Raw genomic sequence first — 18,279 nt, 5'->3', positions numbered from 1 at the left:
AGATTACAGAAATAATTTCCCCGAATTAGTCTCGTCATCGAAACAGTCATCGGACTAGTCACCGCGATGTTTTTTTGCGGGCGTGTAACTCAGAAACTAGGGGGGCTTAGGTCTTAAGAAGCGCATAATTGTGAACAGCGCCGAAAGGTCTTCAAGGTGGGCATTTCAGTTCAAACTCCCATATAAATATGGAATGCTCCCTTCAGGGGCAGTGTTCCACACCGTGCGCTTCCAGCCGCAGTTCATGCCGACCATGACCCAATAGTGGCCGCGAGAGGCGTCTCGAACCCTCCCCCGCCAGTTCGTCATTAGGGTTGCAGGTGCTCTCACCAACTGAGCTATTGAGACGGATTAAGTGATGGAAGGAAAATATCAATTTCTTGGTTGTGAGCAAGCTTGGGAATAAGTATTGGCACCTCCAGAATAATGGAACAACATATTTATAATGAAGAACAGGGAAGCGTAGCAACGTCAGCCTGTCCGTTTCTATTTTCAGAACTGTATCTGACTAGTATGCGGGAAGGGTAATTATCACACGCCAATAAGATCCCTCAATACATTATTTGTCTTCATGAAATCCGCAGTAGCATTCAAACCATACACTGGCACAGCCAGTCGCGTATTTTTTGTTGTTTTTTAAACATACATTTACAAACATCAACAATCACTAGACAATACACACGCAGTTATCAGACATGATATGGGCTGGGCAGCCATCTGCAAAGGTCGACAACGGCCCCTGTGTCGGGGTCGATGCGACGCGCACTGGGGCGACAACAGGCCACACCCAACCTGCCATGGCTAGTGTGCTCTTAGGAATAAGCGTGAGCGTGCTTTGAAAGGGAGAAATGGAAATAGCTTATGAGCCTGGCCAGTCGTGTGTTTTAGTTGGCTGAAGCCAAAACTTCATATCATATCATATCTTAGACTCCTGAGCACGTCAGTGATGTTTTTCCTGTATTTTAAAAGGAATTTTCCACATTTGAAGATAATAAAACAAACATCAGATACAATAAAATAATCTCATTTATAACTATTGGCATGCTTTTCGGTGAAAAAACTGCTCTGGACAGCTCAATTTCTGTTTGGTAAATATGCCCCAGAATACGTCATTGTTTGATTACGTCATCGTACCATGCACAACATGAATTGATAGCCTATTGACGGCCCCTTTATCTGGGAATTGTTCTCACAAAAGCCAGATATGAGCGCCTGGACAGTTATGTTTCCTTTGGACTTGTTGTGATTCCTTCTGAACATGTGGATTTGTTAGTACGGATGTGCCGAGGTTTTTCAAATGCAAATGCTTGTCCGCAAAACTAACAGCTGACATTCCTCTTGCCTTCCCCTCTGCAGTCCGTCTCAATAGCTCGGTTAGAGCGTCTGTCTTCCGATTTGGGTTTTGGTGTTGGCGGGGGTTCGACTCGATTTATGCATTCATTATTTGGCCCTGGCTGGCATGGACTGCGACCGGCGGCAGCAGGTGCGGGAAAGTCATGTGACGTCAGAGGGTCCTACACTCAGGGTAACATTTGCAATGTCGCGCGTTGCGGGGCGTTAACTTCTGCGTGACATTTTACTGTTAGCACCAACTTTCACGGTCGGATGGTCGTGTCGAGGTCACGCAACAAGCACCACTTGATGCGGGCGATGTCCCAGCAATGTCCCCAATCAAATGGTTGAGACTTATCCTTTCAAAAGAATGAAATGCTGCAATCGATTCCTCCGCTTGTGTCACATGATCTTGCCGACTTTAGGCCGGAAGCCGATGTGTTCCCACCACCCACTAGCCTGATGCGCGAACAAAGCTGACCGCACATCAGCCTCCTCATCTCACTTTAATGCCAGTCAAGCCTCACTGCCACGCCGTCGAAGAAATGGGCCGGTCATCAGTGACTCTTCCGTCCGACCTGCCTGCTGCTGGTGGCGTGCGCCGGGACCAGGACAGTTTGGCACAGCAGCTTTGTGCCGCGGTAAAGTCCAAGGTTCCAGAACCAGCGCCAGGGGACAGCATTGTTGCTATAATCGGACCTTGCGAAAGTAGACGAGCATGACCGGGAATCCGCCTACGGTCATAAATGCTCTCCATCATGTTGCGTGGGAGCTGGGTTTTTCGAGGGGTGTGTGGTACACCAAAAGTGCACCAGGACTATGGTACTGTACTTAATGTAGAGGGTGTGTGGTACACAAAAAGTGCACCAGGACCATGGCACTGTTCCTAAGGTAGAGGGTGTGTGGTACACCAAAAGTGCACCAGGACTTTCTTTACTATGGTTAACGACGCAGCATATACGAATGCGTTGCCCGGGTTTGCCAAATGCAAACCCGCGGTTGGTAGAAGCGAGGCCCTATAAGCCAAGGCCCTGGACTATAAACGTTAATTCAATTGCCTGTGGCGGATCCGTTGTCGATTGTTCTCGTTCAGGTCGCCGTGTTCTGCAATGGACATACGGCGGTTCTTCACGAAAAATGTAGCTATTTGATGCTCTTTCATCCCCAGTTCGATGTGCACTGTGCAGTTGCTTCTTTTGGGTCCACGAGGTCGCAAGGCGGGTAAGAAAGCAGGAAAGGCCTGCCGCATTCTGCAGGTCTGAATGGCGTGGCTTACTATAACTAGGGAATTTCATGGGACGCCAGAAATAGGAGATAGAAGCAACGTGAAATTTTGTATGCAATTTGCAAAATACCGAAATGATTAGAGATCCAGGTGTGTATAGGTGTGTGAAGGTGTCTAAGGAAGAGGGAGGAGTGTGTGAGCCTTGGCGGGAAGGGAAGAGATGGAGAGGCGAACTGGTTGGTTGCGAACTGTAAGCAAAGACACGTGCGGCACTCATTACTTAGCCCGAATTTCATTTGGTGTGACCGATAAAAATGTACCATTTCCTGGAAATCGACATTCAGCCAGCTGTGGAAAGCTTGTGCCAATATATTTGATTCCACTCATTACCTCGTCAAGGCTCATTGATCCTGTTCTCTTGTTGAACCTCTTCAGTCTTTACTGCTAGAAAGGCCCCTGACCCCAGGGGAATGCTCATCGCTCAGCACGGCCACCGCAAGGCAAGAGGGTGGGAATGGATCAATGGCCCCAAAACAACTCTCCATTCTCATTCCCCTCCCCCGCCCCCCCCCTCCCCCCCGGTAGTGGGCATGATAGGACCAGTCGCAAGGTATCCTGGAAGATACAAGTCTGACCAAAATCTCAGTGGGTGCTGACATTCCAGAAAAAGGCTTTCTTCCATGGCAGAAGTTACACGCGACTCAGGATTCTTTCAACGCAACACCGGGGGTAGCAGCCTAAATAATGTACGATGGACCGGCATTGAACTTGTTTAGACTTACCATGCCGGCACTTTGCCGTTACCAGAAAAGGTACGATTTGAATGGGATGAGGTAGGGGGGGGGGGGGGGGGGGGGAGGGTCCTCCTCTTCCCTGCTTTTTTCGTGGTGGAGCATTGCGGAGTACTTGTGCACGGAAAGACTGAATGTTAAAGGAGGTACCGCCCCCTCCCTCCCCCACAGCACGCGAGCTCATTTGATCGCACGTACATCTCGGCCAATGTATGGTGGTTTGCACCGGGTGTTTTCAGATCAGGTGCTGGTAAGTACCAGTTCAAGTAAAACATGTCAAGTCCGGTTAACATTATTCGCGGATTTTAGAATGGCGCCGGCGTCGGGCCGGTAGCACTTTTCGAACGTTTACAATAGCTCTCAGTACGGTTTGCGTGAGCTCCTGCATTTATGTTTCCAGCCTCCACCCGAGCCCACTCCCGTTCCCGATTCCCACACGACTGCTGCTGATGATCGCGAAGGGGACATTGAAGAAGGACAACCTGCTGCAAAAAGGATGGCTATGCTCGGTTAGTTAGGACAACATTTTGTTTCTATCGTTTTACGCTTCTATCCACCAAAGTATTTTGGACCAAAACGGCTGGTCATTTGTTGCAAACCATCTTTTCCTGATATGTGATCGCCACCCATTATTTGTTTCTGTGTAAATGTTACGTTCCCGATGAAATCATCAGGTGAACCGGCAGCAAAGCGCCACTGAGATTTGGTTCCGGTGCTCATTGACACGTCCCCGCCGGGCCTCAGGTGGCCCTTCGTCCGGCCGGAGAAAGGGCTGATTTCCGCACCCTCCCCCCATGATCTCATCCCCCATCGATGGCACGGGAAAAAGGCACTGGCGGAAAGGTATCGACGATATAACGCGAAAGCATGTGCAATTTTTTACCCAGGTCAATTCTGAAGTCGCCACAGGTCACAAATAGATCAAGATGCGTGAGTGAGATGAAATGAACATATGTCATATTCTGACCGGCAGAAACTGAGACACAATTTCTAACTCTTCACGTGGGTCAGGTTAAGTATGTCATTATTCCAAAAGGACCCACATGGAGAAGGATGACATATTTTCTTTATATTTGCTCGTGCCCAAGCTTTGATGGCTGAATTATATTCATTACTATGTGAGGTAACAAAGAACCGAGGTGAGGAGGTACCAAAGCACAGAGTGCCATTTTGGGTGACGCAAGGGTCAAACTTAGGGTCAACTGAGATCAAATTTTTAAATGCTCAGAATCGAAGGATTCAGTGTTTTAACAGGGGAATTGCAAGAGAATGTTTTTCAGATAAGAGCACGTCCAGTGATAATTGTGAGAGGTCAATAGATTGATTTCACTTGTCTTTCACTTCGACGACTCCGGTCTCCAATGCCACTTTTGCTTCCCACGGCATGCATAAGGAAAGTTCTTATGTTCATCTAGCATCTAATTTAGTATGTTAGTTGCTCTTTAACATTGCTTTTACGTATCACAACTGTCCTTTTACGACCATAAGATATTTCGCACACCTGAGGTCAAAACAGGTCGTCGACCTTGGAAGGCCTCCGGTGACCTTTATCTGGTCTTCAATGCCATTAAAGGCTATTCTGACCGTGAATTCGAATCCGGCGTTCATTCTTACCTTGCAGTCTAACCAACTGCCGATTATGGACGAACAGGCTGTGTTTTACAACATGTACCCATATCGCTGGGTCGGGGCCTTACCTAAGGTCACGGTGCTCCGACGACATGATGTTGGTAAATTTTGGGGCCATACTGTTGATAATATATCAGCATCAGCAGGCCGCATGAATTTAACAGTGACCTGTTGAAGCTTGAGCTGCCGTATTCTCAGTTGCGCTTCGTGTCGTTTTACTGTAACCTGACATACATTTTGAATCAATACAGTGAAAAACACATCCCATTGATCTGAGACTGAAGATAGCATACGAAACGCGTAATCAAGTTTAGTGACTCGTGTGGTGATGACCCTGGTGTACCTAATCCGCGGGGGATATTTATGCGCTGAAAGCCCAACGCCTATGTGGAATGTATACGAACGTTATGCTATTTCATCAGGATGTTTGTCTAAATATGGCGCGACACACGATTGGACCTCAAACTCCCTACAAAGGAGGAAACCGCTTGCTCAGTATTTGCATTATTGCCAGTGGCATGATATCTCCGAAAATAATATCCCAGTCTTCATCAACAGGCACCAAAAGTTGGTAACTTGATACACGCAGTCAGAAAATGTCTGTCTTACTATCCTTGTGCCCTTTGGTGAGAATTCTCTCATGTTCGTTGGTCAGTTCTAATCCTTGCAACCTCCCTGCTCCTAGATTCCACCCGGTATACTCAACCCGCCTCTTCTGGAACGCTTCTCGCCGCTTCGACGATCTACCCTTCTGCTTCGGAGACACACCCTGCCATTCCAGCGGAACCGAGCCAGAGCTGTGCGGCAACTGACGAGTGATATAAGGGAGCCAAATTGAACGTTCAGTGGTTGTCGAACGCCTTCGAATGCCTTCTCCAAGAATGCCGGCAGATAAGCGGCAAGGAGCGAGATGTGCTGGTGTGCACCATCTGCGCATAGCACGAGGTGGAGGCAGCAGCCAACAGAGCCATCTCCTGCAGCTCTTCACTACATAAATCCGGATATATACCGGGAGATGCTCAGCGTCGTCGCCAAGTTAATGCGGGCCAAGATCGGCGCCAAGATTGCCATTGGAGCTGTGGACAGCCTACAGGTCGATGGAAGTATAGACCGTCAGCAGCAAGACAGCAAATTCATCACTGCCAGAGTGGTCGATGCTGACGCTGAGCTGCAGACCTGCATTCTAAGCGTGGTGCAACCGGAAGAATATTGCGCAAAAGGTCTACTAGAGGTGGTGAAAACTGCTGTCGAAGGGCTTGATCTGCCCCTCGACAAGCTGGTTGGCTCGACCACGGACGGAGAGAGCGTCAACACGGGTCGCAGCAGGGGTCTCTGGAAAAGGCTCAAGGACCTGCTGGGACGTGACCTGATCACCATATGGTGCGTGTGTCACAGAATCGACCTAGCCCTTGAGAGCGTGGAGAAGACGGTATCGGAGATCTTGCACTGGCAGACGGACCTGTGTGCTCTAATAACGCACTTCCGAACACCGAAGTCCAGGAACAAAAAGCTCCGCGAGAGCAGCGAGAAGGTGGTCACTTTTCCCCAGCACTTCGAGGTCCGTTTCGCCGAGCACCTGCTGTCGTCAATCAACGCTGTCCTGACGAACCTAGCGGTCTGTAGAGAAGTACGGCAGGGGACAGCAGTAAAAGGCAGCAAGAAAGAGAAGGCTGAAGCCGAGGGCTTTATCAAGAAATGGGTCGCGGGCGGGCGCGCGTTCCGTGTGACGAGCGTCATGGCCGCCATCTGCGGAATTGTCTGCCACCCGCAGAAAAATTCCAGTGCGGGGACCTGGTACTACCAGATGTGCTGGAGGACCGCAATGCTGCGCAGCTGCAGTTGGAGTTAATGAAATAGGAGCCTCTGCCTGGTGGACAGGAGGACAAGTTCATTCTAGCTGCAGACGAACCAGTCGTCAGAGCGCACAACAGCTTCGTTTTGACGAAGAGGGCATTTGAAGCTGTGCATAATGAGATCGTTCAGGCCGCGAAGAACTTCCTGGGCGACAAGCTTGATGTCGAGCAGAAACAAGTTGTGCAGGACATGGTCGCTAGGACTGAGCCCAGGTCAGCGAAACAGTTCATCGCTGCCGGTCGCAGCTTGGCATCCGAGCTGTTCGGCAGAGAGAGCGTGGCCCAGTTCACAAGAGACGCCTGTGACCAGTGGGGCAAGATGAGCGACGCCAGAGACCGGCATCCTGGCACGAAAGACAAACTGATGGCGATGACGAAAGACGCTAAAGGCGCCTGCCAGCAACTCTTGTCGTCGCTCCTCTGCGTCACTCCGCACAGCATGGGCACCGAACGTGCCGTGTCGCACCAAAACACTGTGCGCAGGAGCCATCGCCTGGGCATGCGTCTGCCAACGGTGAACGACCGACTTGTCATCAGTGTCAACTGCTTGGGCACCGCGAGGTTTGACCCGCGTCCGGCGTTGGCGGCCTTCCTGGCAAACAAAGACAGGCGCGAACGTCAGCCGGACCCGGAGAGGTACAAGCAGCGTGAATTTGCCAAGAAGTTCTTCCGCTCCGAGGGATCGCTGTTAAGTGTACTGGGTCACGTTGGGAGCACGCGTGTCAGCGAACTGTGGCGTTATAGAAGCTGTTTGGTTCCAGTCTGACCATAGCCTGCAATACATGTGAATGACCTACTTTTGACTTTTCCTTTGAATGTGTCCAGCTTTGATGCCACTCTGGCGTGATTTGCTTCATTGTCATCCAATTGCCAACAGTTCATATGCATTGATGCACTGTCATGTGCATGACACAGGATGTACATAAAGCAAAGCCGTCCTGGGTAAAACTGCCCGTTGTTTAACCATTAAGTTACCGAGCTCAAACAGGTCATAAGTCAATTGCGGTGAGGTTGTAAAACAGCTTGGAAATATTGAAACCCGATACACGATATCTATCTCAATCATAGCAGCTTGGGAGCCTCAGCAAGATGGCATAGGCGTCCGATGTCCTCAGTCTGCATCCATCCATTACCATGCATTTAGGTCAAGGCGTGAAGCCGGATTGCTGAAAATGAGTTCAGTGAGATGCATCGCGCGGACTATCATTGTATTCAGATCAATTACGACGTGACAAAAGCTTATCAGCGGTTCTCCAGTGTTTGCAGAAGAAGTAGAACAAATGTACACCGTGGAGATAATTGAAACTCAGCAAACATGCCTCTTTTGTGTTCAGCTGACAGTTCCGGGTAAAATAACCTGAAATATAGATAGCTTCGAAATCATTTCAGTTCATGACTGATTTGGACGATCTTTCTAGGGGCGGAATCTCCCGTACTGCTTTTGGCGGGCCTGGGCCCCACCAACATTTTTGGTGGGGCCCATTTGATTTTCCTGTCGGTGCTGTCTTAAAAATTCAGCGAAATCGGCTGAGAGGTTTGCTTAATGAGGGATGGGGCTATGATCATTTTTTGGATTGCCCCCCCCCCCACCCAGTGATATTTCCTTGTCCCAGGCCCTGGGCTGTGGATATCTGACAACAATAATGTGAACATCTTAGCTATCTGTTGGCCAAAGCCTTATGACAGTACCACAGCGTTACGAAGATACAAGTCCGTCAATATTGTGGCTGCCCCCACCGCGTTAGATAATTGACGATGCAGAATTTCCGGCCGGCTCTTTAATACTATTTCGCAGTTCGGACGTATGGTCTTGCTCGCAACCATAAAGTTAAAAACCTCGTTTGGAAGACCCAGATCAGTTCTGCGTATGACCCTATTTCTGTCAAGCTACGGGAGACCCTTCGCAATCATCCTTCCTAACACGTTTCAGAGCTTCAAAGTCCTTAAATGTCGGCTGTTCCGGCTGTGAGGTCTTGCTTTAAGCTGCGCTAGGTATCGCTGATGACTTTCCGAGCTATAAGACAGTGAGGCACGGCTCCCTTAACACAGCTCATGCAAGCGGAGGGACTACAGACTTCACAACGGCACTAACCTAAGCCAATGTCCTACAAGAAATATGCACCGTTGGCTCACAGTACACCGCCGGCCAGTACATCAAAACACATCGCAAGGCGTCTTCAATTTTAAGGTATCAATGCAATGCTCTCGTGGTCCCACCGATGTGCATGCCCCCATTGCACCGGCGGTGGCGGCGGCGGCCGACTCGCCTCCGGTGTTGAGCGACCGGCCGCGAGCCACGCAGCGGGGTCGACCCTGGCCGCCGCCCGCGACAGCCGGCGGCTGGCGTCGCCCCCGCCGCCGCCTGACCCCGTTTCTCGGCCGGCGGCGGCTCGGGTCTCCGGCGGGGTCGGGCGCTGGCCCTGACCCCGGCCCTGGCTTGCCGGCTGCGACAGGAGACACCCGGCCGCCGCCGCCGCCGCGCTGATTAGGACCTGGCCCAGTTACACGCGGAATTTATTGGATTCTTACTAGCCCGTCGTCGCGGCATGTTGGACCAATTTGTCCGACAAAACGGTCTGCTGGCGGCCGGGAGCGGACGTGTGGAATGACAGGCACACGTGTGACCAGCAGAACGTCCAGGAAAGAGACGTCTGTAGCTCCGAAAATTTTTGGAGGACATGGATCTGTATCTTTTTATGAATACGATTGATCTGGCTAGGTGATTCGATGTGTATGGGCACAGTATTGTTCGTAAGTGATATAGTCTACCTAGTACCTGGAGGAGCTGAGACAATGGAGAATTGAAAAAAAAATGTAAATAGGCAAACGATCCAGCTGCGCTTGATGGAATGCTGAATGACGCGTTCTCATGCTGAATGACGGGTTCTCATGCCGAATGACGGGTTCTCATGCTGAATGGCGCCTTCTCGCCGCCCGAGCAATGTACTTCAAAGGCTGCTTTTGGCGAGGACTCACCGTCTCGTCCTGGAACCACGTGCATTGCAACGCCGCGTATTGTCTCCAAAACGTATATATTATGGCATATTGACACAAGTGACATTAAGCAATAATTATGTAGTAATTATGCAAGAGGATAGCCTTTTAGATTACACAAACTGGATAACACTTGATGAGATAATGTAAAATATGTCACAAATATATTGTGGTATATTTGAGCGAGCGGGCGACCAGAACAGTATATTTGAATGTTTCTTGACACTTATTTTTATGAGGGATATTATACTCTTTCATCACAAAACCGTTACAGCTAGAGCGATTAAACTTGACCTTGCCCTTCTATCAATGTGACATATTTTGACAAAATCAAGATATTCTAAATGCATCACCCATGTTCCAGGCTCCAGGCTGCAACGCATTTTTTATTATAATCGGAAGTATGACATAACCATATATACCATTATCGATGCCATTACCTCCTCTAGACTAGATTGCCCATGTGGCTGTGGAGGATATGCCAGAAGGGTGAGGGCGGGATGAATCGACTTTTGATTTGGTACTGTAACCAGAGCGTGGTAACCAGGTAACCAGAGCGTGCTTTCTCTTGTGATTACAACCCGCTTCCGACCATTCTTATCGCACACGCATTGTCGAGGCGCATAGAGGAAGTGATGGGAAAGGTAGGCGTCTTGTGTTAACAAAGCGTCCACGGCACCCCAAGCAGAGATGATATGCTCCTTTTCATGCCCCAGCAACAAGCCCCAGCATGCCCAAGCATGCCCAGACAACATGCCCAAGTTGATATGCTCCTGAGCTGTTGTCACGGGCAGTGCCGGGTATCGAAATATGAGGAAAGAGTGACAGCTATGGCTTATACAAAGCTGAATGATATCCAAGAGTGTTTTGTCCGCGGCAACTTCGTAAAGGTATGCATCCGACTGATACTGATCTCATCAATTTGTAAATCAGCCACGGATTGGGCATCACGCATTATCTTATGTTTGTGTTTGTTACAGCGTGACGTCCGGTAGGGTTTCTGCATTCGAATATCGAGCTAGACGTATCTTAATATTGTACTCCAACATCGGATTTTTGGGGCATGAATTGTCTGGTGTAAATTGGAGTGAATGTGTGGTGTATGAGAGATGTTTCTTCATGCCAAGTTCCGCACTGCATGCGATACGCAATAATACTTAAGACATGAATATATATATATATATATATATATATATATATATATATATATATATATTACACTCTCTCCTCTAAGCATCGGCGGCGGGTAATATGTCGTTATCACCAAATACATCCGGTCATAGTCAACCCGTGCCATTCAGGTCATGATCATAAAACATCCAGCAGGGCCAGGAAGACATGCATCAGCTCGCAGCCGATGCTCCAGCAGGGAGGTATCGCCTCAGGTGGCGATGAGACATACAGGCACAACAAGCAGCAGCAGCCCGAGAGACAGTGAGCCATGTCAGTGCCCGACACCGACACCCGACGCGTCTCTGCCCCGTCCTGTACCCGTCTCTCGGTGCGGCGCGGCGGCACACGTACGGAATCGGCCTGACAGATGGTCCGGTCATGCCAGTGCCTGACACCGACACCCGACGCGTCTCTGCCCCGCCCTGTACCCGTCTCTCGGTGCGGCACGGCGGCACACGCACGGAATCGGCCTCCCAGCCAGCTCCTCAGGTTCGTCGTGAGAGGGCATCCGACCCTCTAATCCTCAATCTTGCTTTACCCTTCTTCCTCGCGGCACCCCACCTATGCTGGGGCAGGCTGCATGCGTCAGCTACGAGTGGGGCAGGAACCCCGTGGGGAAAGGGACCACGACCGGGTACGGTTGCCCCCCCCCCCCCCCCCCGGGCGCATGCAAGTCTGCCCGACCATTAGCCATTTTTCCTTCACCCCATGGCCCTGAAATGGTCATTTCTGGTCGAAGGTGCTCGAATCCAAGCAACCAAATTGTCGTGGTGTCGAAGTGCCTTGTGGACGGGACAGAGTGTGTGGTACTCGGTGAGGTTCTTCGCGCCGAGCTGCCTCAGCCTCCTTAACAGATCGGGTGCAAGTATATAATATCCGAGACCTATCTAATATAGGTGTATAGTATCTGCGACCATCATATTCGTGGCCGGAGATATATAAGGCTTTCATTTGCGGTGCGAGCTGGGCCGGCTTGTCCAAGCCATCCAATTGACTATGACGGCCTGAAGGGGTTGCTCATAAGAGCGTCAGTTCACGCGGTGATACTGGTTGAATCGTTAAATTTCCAAACGCACAGTACATTTAAACCATCATGCGTGCGTTTTGAAAGGGAAATGCATGCGATTGGTGCTGACAAATGGGTAGACATATTCGAGCTAGTGGAACTCAATCCATGGAATATTGTTATTGGCGGAACGCTCCAACTAGTGCAGCAGCATATTTAGATTAATTACCTTATCTGATAACGCCAGTGATGTCCGGAGGCTTGCCTGCAGCCAACCTCAGCACAGAACAATGATGTATGCTGCGCTTAACTCAAGCCGCTTGCCACAGTGCCAAAAATAGCACTGCGAAACCCTATTTTTTGATCCGCCGATCTGCGCGCGAAGGCATAACGAAGGTTTTCAAACAATATCTCCGGGTTAACGACGGCAGTTTAGAATGACGGACGCAGCATAAAGCAGCTGATGGTGTGTTTATAATCAGACGCTTTGAGCACTGTTTATGTGATTTGGATTCGTATGACGTAAGGCCTGGCGTCAGGTCGCTGTTACCGGTGATGCCCCCCACCGGAAATACGTCAGTAGCCTGGGATGGAGCCCTCGTGTAGGTGGATGTGCGACATTTGAAGTACTCCGCGTTGGTCGTCATCTAGACGGCATGGCTGATTGCGTGAAAGGTGTTCGAGAACTGCCTTTATTTCTAGTAACGGGCCCAATCAAGCTCGGTGGTTATCATGAGGAAGGTAGCATACCTACCCCAGGGTGCCCATGTACCACCTGATCGCAGCGTATACCCTGGACGGCCACCTGGACAGCCACCTGGCCGGATGGCGGGACTACCCACTATGACACGTGATCGGGTAGGGGAAGGCGGGACCGCCCCGCGCGACAGGTGGCCGAGTATCGGGCTCCGTTCCACGCGATACCGGGTGCTGGGCCCGCCGCGTGTGACAAGTGACTGGATGCTGGGCCCACCCCATGTGACACGTGACCGGGTGCTGTTGCCGTCGGCGGCGGCTATTTGCAGCGCGGGTCCGTCCCGGGCGAGGACATTTGTCAGCACCGACCCTGGCGGCCCGGCCTGTTGACTCTACGACGCGATGACGGGAGAATTAGGGTCAGCCACCTCCGCCCCCGGCCGGCGCCGGCGACCAATCCGGGGACGCTGCGCCGGTCACGTGACCTCTACCGACGTCATTCATGCCGCCCGGTCACGCCAATCAAGCCTGCGGCTACAAAGTGGGACATAGGTGGCGGACTGCGGCGCCGGCAGCGAGCAGCGTTTGTCAACTGGCCGCCGCCTTTTTAGTGGCCGGGGCAGAAGGACGGATGGGGCAGGGCGTGCCGAGCGAGACGGATAGAGACGCCGCTGGTACTGACGCGACTCCATTCATTCAGCTATTTGTTTGCACTGCCGTGTGAGCGACAGACGCTCGTAAACGCTACATGCTTCCTGAAATCCGCGGACAGCGGCTAAAAATCTCAGCAATCCGGCATGTTTACTGAAAACAATCGCATAATTTGCAGTCCTGCTGAAGGTAGGAAAACCGATCAGGCATCAAATATTGTTTTCGAAATTCGAAATTGAATATTTCAAACTACCGAAACCAGTGGCAGGATTTCTGGCCAGCCAAGCAGATCACGCAAAGGTTAGGCATGTGTGGGGATTCTCAAAGGCATAAGGTTTCATGCGTTTGAATGCAACAGAGACTACCGTGGCCGTGTTACCTCGCCAATATACAAACACAGATGCTGGTCTACAGAGGTCATGTTTATACTTATCCAGAAGTTTTTAGTGAAAATATAGGAATATGGTTAAAACCTAAAGCTAACTTCGCGAACCGAAAAAGTCATAGAAATCGGTAGCCGAGTAACGTGAAGGCCTCAACGAGGCTGGATATTCCGATACATTTCTAGGTAAATTTTCCTTGGATAAGACATACCACAGGAGACTGCACACTTTTACTGCACAGACTGCGTCATTATGGAATTGGTCTCCCTCGGTTTGAAAGTTATCTTGCCTGCAGGACCCAGGCGTCAGGCTGCTCACACGCACCCTGCGCTCTGTCTGGTGTGCGGCAAGTCAGTGTATTCGGCCCTGTCCTATTTTTATCTGCGCGTCCATGATTTGTCCGCACCTGTCGACGACCTTTGCTATACGCTGAGGAATCACAGGGTATGATATCCGGACCACTGCCAAAGCATTAACATTATCACTAACTAACATTTATGTGCTGTAAATGTGCTTAAGTGCATTTATGTGCTAAAGGCACTAACATTATCACCTCCTTTTTGGACTGCGCTTGTCGAGCCTTAAGCATAGTTCACTCGCGACCATGCAACCCGTGCGACGTTTCAAACGTAAGCGGTCATGTTTGGTTGTTAAGAAAATATATGGCACTCTAACCTCAAGGAGATCGCGAGATTCGAATCCACCTTTCTCATATGTCTATGTTATTTGGTACGAGTCGCGATAGATCGCTGTCTCAGCTGGAGCAAACACATCTACAAACACATCAAGCGCGGGCAAATGTGCGGCGAGATGATTCTCCTCAGTCTCTACGGCCATGACATGTCGGTAAAGATCGCTGTGCTCTTTATGAGTTACTTGTTCCCTCTCTGGCTTAGTTTTCATCTTAATGCATACGGTAACTGAGGCGCTGAACAGAGAAAACAATCCATCAAGTAAATAAAATTGGTTGCCAAATCGCGGATCCACGGGCAGTGAACCTGGTCTTGCATGACAAACAGACCTCTCAGCACAAGGTCGTTTCGAACGAAACCACCCACCAATGTCACCTTTTCCCCTGAGGGTGTGTCATCACAATATCCGGGTCATTTAAAACACGACAGACGGAAATGCGAAGTCGACAGCGGGATAAGACGGTCCTCATCCTGCCTAAATAGAGTATAAAATGTCTAAGGTTTTTATGGCTCTGAACTTTGGAAAGGTCAGTGCTCTCGGCTTAAAAAATATTGTAAGATGATGCAAAAAATATTCAGAAGGTTGCCAGCTCTTTTTAAACAAATGTGAATGAGCACGATTTCTACTGAGCTTAATGCGCTCTCGGTATTGAATTATTGGCTCTTCAGATGTGCTATCTACATTTGCTGCACACATGTATGCAGCCTGCCGTAAAACCCTTAGCCCTGCCGTTGGCAGGGGCGTAAAAATGTACATGTAAATACAGAATATGACGTCACCACGCGAGAAGGCTGCGCCAGCTTCAGAGGCCGGTCTGCAGCCAGGGGAATGCATCGCCCGCCCATCCGCCGGCGGCAAAAAGTGTGGCGGTGGGGTGGTGGTGTTCACGGTCAATGCCAGACATGTACCACATGCGTGATATACATCCCCAAGACTGGCCAGAAGTGCACGCTTCGGTGCGTCACGAGCTTCTTGGAGAGCTGCGGGTGAATAACACACTGGCCCACGAGGCCGCTGCCGCTACTAGGTACTGGAAACAGGCGACAGTCGACCGGTCCAGTGTTCGGTCGAACGTGCTGCACCGTTTGTGGCTTTCCGACCCGAAAAGGTGTCAGTTTTGTGCGGGGTAACCCTGATGGTGGTTCCTCAGCCCTGATACTTATATAGGACACCCCAAACTCTAAGTCAGGCCAAACAACCAGGTCATGAGTGCTGAAAAAACTAACCGAAAGAGGTTTAAATCCCGTTGCTCTCTGCTGGATGTGGCTCAGTTTAAGTGTATATACTGGTATGGTATGTATATACTGGTGTGGTGTATACACTGGTATGGTATGTATATACTTGTGTGGTGTATATACTGGTATGGTATGTATATACCTGTGTGGTGTATATACTGGTATGGTATGTATATACTTGTGTGGTGTATATACTGGTATGGTATGTATATACTTGTGTGGTGTATATACTGGTATGGTATGTATATACTTGTGTGGTGTATATACTGGTATGGTATGTATATACTTGTGTGGTGTATATACTGGTATGGTATGTATATACTTGTGTGGTGTATATACTGGTATGGTATGTATATACTTGTGTGGTGTATATACTGGTATGGTATGTATATACTTGTGTGGTGTATATACTGGTATAGATATCATGACAATAACTCTTCAGAGTTCTAAGCTATGGCAAAGTGATAGCACTGGACAGTTTTGAGGCCTGCAACGCCTCGCTTAGCAGGCGATGCACTTTTTCTGATCGAGGGACGATTAACGTATGCTGCGCTGGAAGTTTCAGTACGTGGTGTGTATTGAAATACTCCACATGAGTTCTGATATCAGTTGGCTTAGTGCAGTCGAATAGTACCATTGGCCTAATGTGATCGCAAAATATCCGTTCCCAGAGAAAGGGCTTAGAACGCGTATTTGATCCTAAATGTCTGGCATGTGCCATTATCTCAAGGCCGTAGCACGTGACGTCACACGGTCCGGCGGAGACCGTGCCACAAGCAGAGCGGCACCGCGCGGCAGCATGGCCGTGAAGAAAAGACAGCTTCTTCGGTTGCGCCGCTGGATCACCAAACCACGCATCGCGGAGAGGCTCCTCATGCACATTAATTCATGTCGTCTGGCAAGTGCGTGATCTATGGCTATTCTTAGCCTTAAGACGAGCATATATAACACGACAGGCTCAACTAGTGACATTGCTAGTGCCGTGGCTATTGCTCACTGGCGCCAAAAGCACACAGTTGCGTGGTAAAAGCATGAGCATGTTAAAATCAACAAAACTTCCGCTTATTTAGCCGATGCATCAGCAATCTCTCATAACACCCTCCCGGATCTCGGTCAACTCCCAGGCGCTGGCAGCCAAAGACAGATCGTGGAAAGCAGTCGCGACGGGCGCCTGGTTTTCCGCGGATGGTGATTGCGGAATCACGAGCCGCTCACCCCTTCCCACCGCGTCGCATGTTAAGTGGTGGCGCCGTGCCGTCGGGCGCCATCTATTTCGGTCGATCCGTGTTTGCGCCAGTCAGCCGCGGGATTCCCGGCGGCTGGGGCAGATCGCCGGCTGCCTTCCTCGCCGGCCTCAGCTGCTGCTGCGGCCGCACCCAGCTCAGGCTCACCGTTGACGCTCACGGGCTGCTGGCGATGCAGGCGACTCCACTGAACTCCCCCCGGGGCCGCCACCGTGGTCCAGCGGCTGGGGCGGCGTTTGTATTCTTTGGGACTGTATGTGACCTATGGCGCTGGGCCGGCATCAGCCGTGGCTGGTTGGTGGATAGCATACCGTCTTTACGCGACAATGACCAGTGCACTCGTCAAGGGAGGCAAAACGAGCAGCGCGATGCATTCGGGATAACATGTGTACGCATTCCTGGTGAGTGAAGGGTAAACTGGCTCGCTTCCATCCCGAGCTCCGAAATCTTCGACCTGACATTGGCGCCAGACTGGTTTTAGGGAGCTGTGCTGATCTGGGGAAGTTCTGATCATTGCATAATTGATGAGGGTGGGAAAGCCACGAGCCATCTTCGGCGAATTGTTCCGGCTCCAGAGGCGTTTTCGCGGAAGATCAGTATTCCTGGCCGTTGCCGAAACGTGCTCGCCTCAAATATCCATGGACAGGTGAGGTCGCTTGCCAGCTCTTGCGGCATAACTCGTGACAGGGCTCTCGCCATGTTACAGAATATCTCGTAGATCGTTGTGTAGCGCTTTTGGATCTGGGTATTGGGTAATGGCGACTCAAGCACGCAACATGTTAACGAGAGGCAAAGAGGTCCTCCGGTGCTTGCTGGCTATGTTCTTCTGCTCTCGATTTTTACTCCTTCTTTACTGACCGTTGCGCCTTATTCAGTTTCCGGTCCTAGCCTGTTTTCGCCTGCGACTCAGGCGTGTTTCGTGGGCGTTTCGTAGGCTTTTTCCGGTGCGAAGTACGGATTTCCATCCTGCAATGATGATAATGGCTTCGGCAGCGCGGACTTCCGTCGTACAATGGTGATGATGGCCTCAACGGCCCAAATTCCATCGTACTATAGTGATGATGGCCTCAACGGCCCAATTTCCTTCGTACGATGGTGATGATGGCCTCAACGGCCCCAATTCCATCGTACAATGATGATGATGGTCTCAACGGCCCAAAGTCCATGGTACAGTAGTGATGATGGCATCAACGGCCCAAATTCCATCGTACAATGGCGACCAGGACTTCATGAAAACTGATAGACCTTCGCTGAATATGCTGTTCCCCACCGTAATCGACCGTAATCCTGTCACAAACCACTAGGAAAAGGTTGTGAATTATGAAATGTCATCTTAAGAAACGTCAGGACAGGTGGTCGCTCGTCGAACACCGT

The sequence above is a fragment of the Pollicipes pollicipes genome, unplaced genomic scaffold (genome assembly GCF_011947565.3).
Source record: "Pollicipes pollicipes isolate AB1234 unplaced genomic scaffold, Ppol_2.1 Scaffold_7231;HRSCAF=8579_pilon_pilon_pilon, whole genome shotgun sequence".
Lineage (NCBI taxonomy): Eukaryota > Metazoa > Arthropoda > Thecostraca > Pollicipedomorpha > Pollicipedidae > Pollicipes > Pollicipes pollicipes.
The sequence above is the reverse complement of the archived record's forward strand: the minus strand, read 5'-3'. Positions refer to the sequence as shown.